The sequence below is a fragment of the Sinohyriopsis cumingii genome, chromosome 1 (assembly GCF_028554795.1).
Source record: "Sinohyriopsis cumingii isolate HCF-2022 chromosome 1, ASM2855479v2, whole genome shotgun sequence".
Classification (NCBI taxonomy): Eukaryota; Metazoa; Mollusca; class Bivalvia; order Unionida; family Unionidae; genus Sinohyriopsis; species Sinohyriopsis cumingii.
Window position 1 is genome coordinate 27,995,164 of NC_142961.1, and position 12,558 is coordinate 28,007,721.

Genomic DNA, 12,558 nt, shown 5'->3' on the forward strand with positions numbered 1-12,558 from the left:
TCTCTGATTGGCCTGAGGAAACTTTGATCACGCTGATGAACTGAATAAATGTAATTTCAAGATGTTGACATACAAGCCTTAAAACGGCACAAACTAAATCAAATCACCACCGTCCTAGGTGAAATTGAGATCTGATTTTATTCAAATGGAAGCTTTGCTAAAAAATAAGATTCTTAACCTGTTGTGTTTAGAGAAAACACAATTTTCAGTAATCTTAAAAAAAAATTCAGTCTATGCCTGTTACATGTAGTATGTATAAATGGTAATCTGTAATGATTGGAACTGATATAATACTATCCAATGAGCAGTTTAAATAGCAGCAATTAAAAGAAAAGAGGTCATGTATAAAATCAAAATTTCACATTAACTGGCTGACAATGGAAACTGGGGTAGGTTACTAATAACCTCACCCCCTTACCCCAATATGCGAGAGCCCATGGGACGTGCCATTTCTCCCTGTGATACACCTTATTATCCCCAGGACAAGCCCCTTTTTTCATATTTTGGTCTGCTATAGCTAAACTGCAGAATAGGTTAAGTTTTGATTTAAGTACACAAGCAATAAAGCCAGTATGACTAATTAACAGTTAATCTTTATCCTTGCATTTATCGTGTGAAAAGGACTGCCCTTCGGACACGCTATAAAGAAACCATGTTCAACAGAGTGTGTATGTAAGCACCAGCACTTGATCGGCAAATAAATGATGCTATCAGGCATTGTAACGGACAAAAGCTGGTCCAATGAGAAAGTTGCAGTTGAAATCATTATATCGCATGTTGAAAAATCCAATATCACGTTATTTAAAATTAACGTGGTCCAATCACGAGAGCAACGTCTAACAAAGAAATTCACAGTAATTCTCAACATGTAAATGGTAACATTCAAACTAAATGCATGAAATGGAATGGTGCCTCATAACTGAATACAGAATGATGTATCTTAATACTCTATATTATTTTGAATCGTTAAAGTTTACACTCTGTAATGTTACTTTTAACACTAACACATCATTTCACCATATAAAAATAACAATTCTGACAAGCACAATAAAATGTCCAATCACTGTTGTTTAATTCAACAGACACAATATGAAAACTCAACATACAAAATGGAACTTTCAGCAAAATCGATATGATTCAACATGTTAAACTGAAAATAAATCGCTATTTATGACATTAAAATTTCAACAACTGCCCTGTAATTCAAAAGATACAATCTAAAAAGTCGACATTGGACACTGAATTTTCAACCAGCACTGTGTAATTCAACAGATGAAATCTAAATACTAAACATATCAAATGGAACTTTCAACATAAACTCGATGAACCAGTATGAAAATTGGGAATTCTTGACGTATGACATTGAAATTTCAACCACAAATGTGCAATTCGAATGTCACAATCTAAAACCTCGTCAAAGATGATGTAACTTTCAACCACTACTGTTTAATTCAACAGATACATTCTAAAATCTCGACCTAGAAAATGAAACTTTAAGGACAAGCATTTCTGATAAAAGTGAAATTGGAATTCTGAACATGTGACAGTAAAATTTAAACAGCAGCATTCTGATTGACAAGCTTTTGTCCGCTACAGCGCCTCATATGATGCCCTATTTTGTTGTAACTTACGATGCCTAGGACTTGATTTTAACAGCTGAAATCTGCAGTCACAGGTTAACATACATGTGGCAACTGTTTTTCCCATGTTTTATATCCTCCCTTCTTTCCTTAGGTTTAACTCTTAAGGCATGTAACACTGTTTACTGAATAAAATATTTATTCTGAATTAGTTCTATGGGGGCACATATACAGCATGGTATATTTTGTTTTATTCCTTCTTTTAATTTAATCATGGTAATTAAACTTTACATATATAGTAGAAGAATGTCAGGTGTTAACTGGCAGAGTTTCTTTGCCTGAAATGGAGATGTGATTTTGTTTGCTGAGAACAGTAAACAGCAGTCATTCATGGGACTGAAGCTAATTGGTGACATCTCTTTAATTTTGTTTACTACAGTACTGTTATAGTGGTTAAACACATTAACCCCTGCCGACGAGTTTAAGTGGCAGGAGGTAGTAGCCTACTGCCGAGCTCTGTAGCATCAAGGTCATGTACGATACACTAAAGTGGGTGGTATTATAGGAAGGCAGACAGATGTATCTCTACAATGATACCAAATAATCTGGACGTTTAAGTTGCACTACAGAATACAGAAAGGAAAACCTAATTTTTTGGACCTGTTTTTTTTTTCCACCCAAAATTCACCAGTGGTCGGAATCGGATTTTGTGTTAGGATTTGAGACTTTTTGGCCTCATATCTAAGGCAGACCAGTCTGAACTGTGCACAGGTGAACCATTGGAAAAAGTAGGATAAGGTGGGCATTTGTAATAATGTGTGGTCTCAATACGAAAATGATCAGTCTGTTAAGCAAAAAAAAATATAAAAAATAAAACATTCCAACTTTTATCCTTCTGCTCATGCGTGAGGAAAATAACCAATGGAAAATGATGTTTCTAACACAACTAGGCATTAGGCTAATAGAATATTTGTTGGAAGTCAATGTATTAGGATGTATTCAGAAATAGCTTTCAAAATGTGTTTCCTACTTAAATTACAAGCGAAAACAACAAAAACCTCCAGGGGTTAATGAGTTAACTGTTCAGCTGCATCTTGATGATATAGTTGCATTTATTTCAGTTCTAGCAACTCACTGCTGGAACCCATTTTCCGACAGACAAAATTTTCTTCGACAGCTGAAATTTCAATACTTAGCAGCTACCCCCATCTATAGGGGCTGGGTTTTGTTCTGATGCAATCACTGATAAGATGTCAACTGATCCTGGTGCGACTAAGAATTAGACAGGTCATCAATGGCAACATCAGACTGATGCCCAGACTTTAGATGATATATGTACTGACCCTGATCAGCCAGATAGTAAGCAGCATTGTCCTGATGAACTTAATAAAATTTAACCAATTCCATACATCATATAGGTATCTTGGTTTGGGTTTTTCTTTAGTTTTCCATGTTTTATTATTGAGATAACCCTATCTAGGACTTGTGTTCATGTCTACCTACATTTACCACAGGGGCCCCGAGTGGCCGAGTGGTCTAAAGCGCTCACCATTACTGATCACTGCTATCTCACCTCTGCGTGGGTTCGAGTCTAGGATTCAGCCAATGTGGGTATGTGAGAAAGCTTGCCAGTAGCTTCTCATGGGTCGGTGGTTCTTCCTGAAGTTTTCCTGGGTTCTTCCTCCACCATTAATACTGGCCACCATTCATAGCCTATCGTGTCCTGAAAAATGGCGTTAAACTCCAAAACAAACGAACAAACATTTACCACAGAGTCGTTGACTTTATTTTGTCTTCAAGTACCATTAACATTTTGAAGTTACTGGTCCCGTGGGCTTGCTGAAGTTTTTGAGGATGATGGAGAATTTTATAGATCTTTTGAATAATTGGTTAATAAATGATTGCGAAAATTAATATAGTCAGCATAAGTGTTCAAAATTCCAAGTGTGTTCAAAATGTTTAATCAGTTTTTAAATGTTAAGTGGAGAATTCTATGGAAAAAAGATAGGTAAAAGGCAAGAAAAATATGCCAGTCTATTTGCAGTTTTCACATGAGGTTAATGGTTGCAAGAGAAATGACAGGTGGAATTTCTGTCTGCACAAAATAAAATTATTTCAGGCACTGTAGGTTTGAATAATTCAGCGTGAATTCATAATGGGTTTTATGAACTATAAATAGAAAGGAGAAGCAAACTGGTAAGTAAAAATCATTTATTTTTACCTTAATGCTCGAGTTTTATTTCTGCATGTTGCAGGAAATTGATACCGTTATGTACATTAATTTTATTGAGAACATCTGTGACAAATTTCAGCTTAAATGAAGGGAAAGAAAATAATAACTAACAAATTTATTGCAAGTAGACACTTCTATAAAAATCAGCAAGTCAAGTGCTTTCAGTAAGTCTCAGGGATACCAGCACTGGTAACGCTAACACTGCTCTAGGTGATCCCTCTGCATCTGTATACTGTATAGGAACACTAGCTGTTTGCCTCTGGGGTTAATGAGTTCAATGTTATCTTTTCCTAAATTGATCCCAGGGTGCACAACTACTTTAAACTGAATAAAGAGTGAGTATATGTATATATATATATATATATATATATATATATATATATATATATATATATATATATATGTGTGTGTGTGTGTGTGTGTAACGTGTAGACTAACTTAATATATTAAGTGTTATATTCTTTACCCGTGTATACTTCCACAAGTTTTACATGCAAAAGAACTCCAGTTACATGGTCCCAGTTTCAAAACAGAAAGATAAACAATTCTGGTACATTAATCACATTTCCTAAATACACCTCTCCCTCGATAACTCACGCACAACGGAGTCCACAAACACAGACCCCACTATAAGCAAGGTGCAAGTTACAGAGGGACCTCCAAAAATTAAAAAACAATTGCTTTGACTTCAAGAAAATGGGGGGGGGGGGAAGCGGCATTAGGGAACTGGACTGCTTATTGGCTGAATCCTCATTTTAGAATCAAGTCAATTATAATTTTTAATAACGCGCTGTTTCTAATGAAGCTGCTCATTATTCTGTTTAAATAACATTTATTTTCAAAATGTCCAACATATGAAAGATCATTCCAACTGGTTTCAACAACCATCACGTGTATGCATAAAAAATATGTACTACATCACTTCTTTTTGGTTTTTTTAAGAGTCTGGTTCCCGTAGTGGTTTTTAATATTATCTTGCCAAATCGAGAATCCAGTGTGCCGGGAACTAGACTAACTGTTGATGCACCACGAAACAAGATTCCTTTTTCTCAAAAACGCACGATATTTATTTCGTGAGACAATCGTCTATGCTGAAACTCAATTTTTGTATTGCTCAATTAGCACAATATTGATGTCATGAATTAATTGGAATTAATAATGAAACTTTTTATCATCCTTGAGGACAACTCTAAGTGCCAGTTCAAGAATTCTCTGAAACTCGCTTGCCCACAATGGTCCCTATATGTGAAATCAAACTCTTTATTTTACAAGGTATTCGTTTCACTTGGCTGCCTTGTTATCTTTGATCATGGTTATGGAAGAGTCAGTTAATTTAAGGTAGTTTATGTTACATACACAATAACATTTATAAGTATTTGAATGATCAAATGGCGTGAGTTCACCTGACATACCACAGCCACTAGATTTTAAGACATAATTAGCATGATAATACAAAGTAGGTCAGCTTTTAATTCAGTGCAACAATACAACAAATACATCCGGAAGTCAGTTATAAAAACTAGGCACTTAATTAGGTTCTCAGAGAAACGCTCGTGGACGTAGCTGTTACGGTAGATTGACGCATTTTACATTTAATTATAAAAGGACACATTGCATTTATGACAATTACACTTTAAAGGAACTAAAAAATAGAACTAGAACACAAATTTCAATTGATAAAAACTTAATTTGTATTTATTTATTAAAGTACTGCTCCACTCGGCATGAGTGACATTTTCATTGATCAAAATTTCCTAAAAATATCATTTATTGCAGTGTGCTAGGAATGTCATTTGGAAAGAAAATGTAAAAAATTATATATCTATTTTTAAATCTGATATTCTATAGTGGTGAATAAAATTTCCAGGTCCTATCTACCATTTTCAATGATAAAATGAGCGATACATCTTGGGGGTATTTTCTGGTATAAAAAATGGGATCCACGCCTGACCCTACGTTATAAGCGGGTTCGTGAGTTACTGAGGGAGTGGTGTAGCTAGTTTGATATTCATTAAACTGGAGCTATGTTGCCTATTGCAAAGAGTGGTGTCATCCATGACTCCCATCCCTAGGAGGAAGTCACTGGTTAAATTTACACAATTTTGATTATGAAGACATTTTCAGACAGTTTGACATCCTACAAGCTATAGATCTGGCATCAAGACCCTTAGGGTCACTGAAAAATGGGGACTTACAATGGTGAACCATTACAACACACTGGTTTAAACATAAAATAACACTGACGATTACTTTAATCCATTTAATTGTACATATGCAGTATTGCACGCTAGATAACAGGGCAAGGGACACAGTATCCAACACCCTCTAAATCTGGGGGACACATGATATGTTAAGGGGTAAAGAAGAGTATAAAGTATTCTAAAAATGTTTACAAAATAACAAGATAATTCTATTTGCCAAGAAAGTTTTTTCTACTTCAACTTTGTGGTCTGCAATGTACTATCATATTTTCTCTAGTAGTGCTAAAACATTAATATAATCTTATTTGCTTTTACAGTTTTGCAACGTTAAATTGGTCCATTATAGAACGGTATTTTCTTTGGACACATTAATCCAACTTGACTATTATATGAAATATAGAATTACGCACCACAAAAAATTAGTTACCATAGTACAGCAGTATTTATGAATGTATAGCAATAAGTAACATGGTATACCGCATTTATATTTAATCAGATGTAATGCTCCGTGGGACAGGGGCCTGACACTTTGTTTAATTCCAACTTTCACTAGAAGGAAAAGATATATCATTCTAATTTACAGCAAAATGTCACCATATTGTGTCCATGATATTATTTAGACAAATATTAATTATCTTGAGGGAAAACAAAAGAAAATATTTCAACTCAAAAGAAAACCACATCTTCCTTCCCCAACACCATAATTAAATGGTCAGTACTTATAGTACATCAATTTGCTATCTGTATGTTAACTGTTGTATAAGTTGTAATCTAAAAGCTTAACTAACATGGGATCATTAAGCTTACACTATAGCCAATACTGAGAAAGACACCATGCTGACATTACAAAGCTTTCTGATAAAAAGATCCAGAAACTCAAACTTACTCTTTACTAGCTGCACTACTGATATAATAGGCAGGGAAACTTTGTGCAAGATATGAACATCCCAGTGAAATTTTTATCAGTGTGAACCAATAAATATAAAACACACTCAATAAACGAGACTGCATTTAGAGAACTTAAGAAATTTCACATAAAAAACAAGTTTAATAATAAGAATCATATGATGATTCAGTTTTATGAAGGAATACATATAATTAACACATTCAAAAATGCTAATAAATAAGAAAAAGATGTTTTTTTTTGTTAGCTTGTTTTTGTTCTTTTAATCAGATAATTTTACATAAGCTGGATTTGGCCATGTTTCATAACATCCAATTGGCCATCGAATTGGCATATGTGACCCATATCTAATGTGATGAAAGGATCATAAATATTATATTTGTAATATTCAACTTTATTTGTAACAGAAACAACCATTTTGTTAAAAAGACAACTCAATAACCTATTTTGTCATGAATAATGAAAATACAGTTTATATCACTGAAGTTTAATTGAGCAAGATGTAGAAATTTTTAAGGGTTCATGTTGACAAAGTAGTCTTTGTTTTGACAACAAAACTATCCAAGTTCCTGACTATGGCTGAAAAAGAATGAGAATTGACATTCTGACGGACAGGCAGAACCTGAAATCATGGCATGTAACTTTATTAAAGCTAATAGTCTTGAGCCTGTGTCTAGAATATAAGTTTGGGGAGCCCGAAATAATCCATCCCAAAATTTTAGTGCCCTCTAGTACCAATAACACATAAGAATAATTAAGATTTCTTTTCTAGTGAAAGTATATAAAAGATACCGGCAGATATTTATGCAGCATCGTAATTTCAATTTTACTTTCAAAATATTACTAGTATCAGCTTTGCCCTTGAAGATTAAATGGTCTTGACTCTCCAAATACATGTTAATGACCCAAGGCCAAAACCATATTTGTTACAAGACAAACAGCAATTGCATCATTCAAACAGGAAGAAAATTATTTGGTCATAAATTTCCTGACATGTTTTACTATTTGAGCTAACAGTCACTACTTCTTGCTGAAAAAGGAAAATATATGCCATAATAGTACTAAGTTCGCCAACTTCAAGCAATATGAAGTGGACTTCGTTTACTTAACTTTCAGTTAATAAACACTGCTAAATATATCTACATCTGTGCTAAATTCAGTAAGATTTAGCTTTATGAAATGACAACAGTAATAAACCTCATTAAGTTGGCATAATGGTCAGCTTTGCACAATGAATTACCTCCAGACCAAGTCCTGATGATACCATGCATCATTATATTTTCCTCAGAACTATACCTGTTCTGTTGATTGACTAATATAATTAAATGCAAGGAAGTTAATTAACATAGCTTTTTAAATTAAGAAACACCCATTACAACTTAACCCTGTATGTTGCTTGTAAACCGAAAGTAATTTACGGTGCATACTATATAAGTACATTACTAAGTTGGAGTGTTCACCAGGATGGCACTGAAGTGGTTATGTCATCCATCTTTGCCTTCCTTTGGCTAGTGCAGCCATTTTTTTTACAAATCTGACAGCAATTTAGACAATTATTTGAAGTGATACATACCATCACGCATAAAAACTGAAAACCTAATTCAAATGAATGATACTGAATCTATAATTTTGTCACTCTTACGCGGCACATGAAAACTAGACAAACAGCAATGAGATATACATCTTCAATTATTTACAAGTTAAATTCTAAGGTGTTAATACAACGAATTTTGTGCAATTACTGAATACATCCTATGACTAATCATAAAAAGCATGGTCTATTACCATGATCCATCAATCAGCAGGTCTCCTTTTACATTGTGTTGGGCATCAAAACTTTGTGGTTTCTTTGTATATAGATGTCACTTTAAAATGAATGTCAGGCAATGCCATGTTAAGAGTGGTAAACCTGTATCGTCGTACTAACGTGTAAGGCGTAGTGGGCTTGTGATTTCCCCCGACCCTGACGAAATTGGGTGGGCAGCATGGAGAAGTTTGTAAGCGATACGGATTATAATAATTTAATAAATTTCACTGAAATCACGCACAGTTAAATGTAATTTTAATATAGTATTAATCAATATGCTATATTTATCATTTCTGAACTGTCCCATCAGATTTTGTGCCACACTGCCTTCTAAAAAGCAACACAAAATCTGGAAGTAACATTAAACGACGAGTTTTCTGCACATCACCAGCCATGATACCCCTCGCGGAGGGTGCCTATTGCACGGTCTGTAATCGTGAAGGCACGTGAAATTTTTCATAGAAGTGGAGATTATACATCCCCAGATGTGGATAAAATTGAGTCGCTTGTCTGCTTTACCTGTGGAGGTGATAAAACCTTCCTAGAAATGACCTTGTTTTTTCAACTCCATGGAACAATAACAAGTGCCGCCATTTGCAATACATCCACTGCGCATGTCATAATTACAGAGGGAATCATGGGAGTGACACATGCTTTGTGGCGGGCTGATTAAATACGGAACATAGAAGTACAGAACCTTGAAAACTAGTCGACGCTTTATATGCCATTTTGATTAAATTTACGTATGATTGTGTTTGTTTCTTTGTCCATTACTTTATATCCTTAAACACTCAGAGGATATAGTTCTGAGTTGGGTTATATTCCTTTTCAGACAATTTATTTAACCCGTAAGGTAAGAGAGAGAGAGAGAGTGAGAGAGAGCATCGCTACAGCTTTACCTTAAATTCAGTTTTATTAAAATCAGATCTGCACTGTCCTACCGTTCTACGTGAAGGACAATGGAGATCTGAATTTAATCAGATTGCATTTAAATTATCACTGTTTGCCGGTCTGGGCTAGATCAAAGCTTGGGGGACCCGTCCACTTACAATGTGTGTGTGTGATTGAAGAATCTTTTAATAAAACAAAAGCGATATATATATATATATATATATATATATATATATATATATATATATATACAGTGGCGTCACTCGCGTTGGTGTCATCCAGTGCGGTAGCTCATGGTGTCACCCCCATGGTCCTCCTTCCGTAACAGACCATACAGAATCCTTAGTAATGTCATTTTGGTGTCACCCCCTCTGATGGTGTCACCCGGTGCAGTCCGCATTCCCCTAGTGACGCCACTGCTGTGCCTGCTAGTCGTGTATTTAACTATGATCGGTTATCCGCTTATGAAAATCCGACTAGACCGAGCAATGTGTGCTCTGTAAAATTTGCAATTTTTCATTTTGGTGTCACCCCTCTGAGATGGTGTCACCCGGTCATTATGTATATATATATACAGGGCCGGCGCCAGACTATCTGGCGTACTAGGCAAGGTTAGATTCTGGCGCCCCCCCCCCCCGAAAATATCGATTTCAAAATTAATAAACAATAAATTTCAACCCAAAAAAATTTTCAACATTTGAGCACAGACCAAGGGTAATTTTTTTTTAAAAAATTACCCCTCTGTGCACAAATGTCCGGACACCCCCCAGAAAGCACTACTTGAAACTATTTTATTTGCAAAATTAAAACAAGAATAAACAAACATAAAGAAAGACATTAGTGATGAACTAACAGCATAATGGACAGCTGAACAGACACTCAATACTAATACACCTGAAATCAAATTTGGCTGAGGGATAAATGCATTCAGAAAGACAATTCAAAATCTCGCTTTGCGTGCCCTTTCCTCAGCAAAGTTTTTAACCAATTCAGCTAAATCAAGTGATGAAGCCAATCTGTCAAATTGCCCAGTTCATGAAATGGACAAATTTGTCTGCCCAATTCTTTCCTTGTTTATACCATTAAAATAACGAGTTACCCTCCTCAATTTGGTTTCCGCGGCAAACTGCAGGTTTCGTATGCGCGTGATTCCACGGAAAAATTCGTGGCCTATAAAAACACGCGAACGTAATTACGTCCTGAAAGTTTCGTATACGCGCGATTTTCACTCACTCATTTTGCTTGTTCCCGTCAGCCTGGTGTTTCGGTCAGACTGAATCTACCCGATTATTTGTCCCTGTATAAAATAAACCAGGATAAAAAAGACCCCAATAAAACTGAAATTTATTTATTTATTTTTCAAAACTTGTTGATTTGGAGAAATGCGCCCCCCTGAAATCAGCGCCCTAGGCGGCTGCCTAGTTTGCCTATATGGTAGAGCTGGCCCTATATATATATATATATATATATATATATATATATATATATATATATATAATTAAATTATCTGTCCCCTGACTTAAACGTCCATTTTGACGGAATATTTTGGATCAGTATAAAGTTTGGAGCAAAGAAAGACAACCACGGGCACATCAATTTACAAACTCTTCATTCGTCTACCATACTATATGATTCGTCTTTATTTTATACAATGTGTATGTTTTGTATTAATTGCAATTTTTCCATTGATTACCACCGTTATTAATTGTATCCAGCAAATAATTAAGTACGGATCTCTTTTACAATGAAATGAAACAACCGCCTCCCCCGATCCTGTCCTGAAAATTAGCGCGAAACACCCGGAATTTTTCTTTCACGTAATTTGTTGATGACCTGGAAATGCCTGAGAAATGTCCCACATCGCACCGGTTCCCGGCTGAGGTGCCATCTTGCGAATCCGGTGCCTACTTGTTAGTGCCCACCCCCATCCCGACCTTCCCCAATATTCCTGAAACGGACACTGCGAAATGACTTTTAAAAATGATCCAACTAACCGATAGTCCTTCCTTTTAATCTTATTTTGACATCTCAAGTTTTAATCCTAACCGCTTTTACCTATGCATGAGAAACTGTTGTTGAAAAATATTAAGTTTAAATTTATAAACAAGCTCCAACATGAGTTTGATGTTAACATTCATCTGTTTCTGGGTTGTGCTGCGAAATTTTGGACGGACAGATGTAACATACGTTAATTTAACGTCAATAACAAAGACTGAAGTACTAATAATGTAATAAACACAGGGAATGTGTTATTTGTATTTAAAATCCCCTGTTTATATCTTTGTTAGATTTTTTATTGATTATTTGTTAATAATTGAGAGTTCGTGTTGGGAAGATATTTCTCAACCCGAGTAATTAGCCAAGTTGCAGACGTCATAATGTACAGTATTTAAGTCATAAAGATGACAGCATGGATTAGTTTCGAAAAATGGATCCTCCTTTTTTTCTTAACAGAGGGAATTCACTTGATATTTTAAGTATACGTGTTTGGTAATTTGAGATGGCAATCATTATTTGTGTATTAGGTGTTTCGGTCGTATTTTGTATTACATAGCGTGAAGTGTTAATATTCGGATCGAAAAGGCTTAAAAATGTAAAACAAGAGAAAAACATCGTGCGAAATTAGTTTCGTGGTGTGTGATCATTAGGTGATTAAAGAAAATTTACTGTAGTATTTGCGCATAAAAAAAAAAACTTTCAGTTGACAACGACTATTGTCTTTTGGTCCTTGTAAATAGGGGGGAAATACGGGTTGTAAAGCCATGCTTACGCAGGGTGTTCGATTCGCTAGGTGTAAGACCCCTAGCGTGTAACACTAACATCTCAACATTGGCAGGCGACTGACAGTCGCTCCCAGTGTTTACAATTTACAAACACTGTACGTGACTAACAACTGACACTTTGAACTCGTATTCCGGCCGATTTAGAAAAGTAGCAGCGAT

The 12,558-nt window shown here is 35.3% G+C and overlaps 1 protein-coding gene across 2 annotated transcripts in view; it reads right to left on the reverse strand.

The window, feature by feature from the left end:
* Positions 1-9,332, reverse strand: part of LOC149806592 (uncharacterized) — an 86,171-nt gene extending 76,839 nt beyond the window's left edge. For both annotated transcript variants that reach the window (XM_089955181.1, XM_089955190.1), the window contains exon 1: positions 9,245-9,332. The gene's annotated coding sequence lies outside the window, so the exon portion shown is untranslated. The remainder of the gene's footprint in view (positions 1-9,244) is intronic.
* Positions 9,333-12,558: the final 3,226 nt, after the last annotated feature.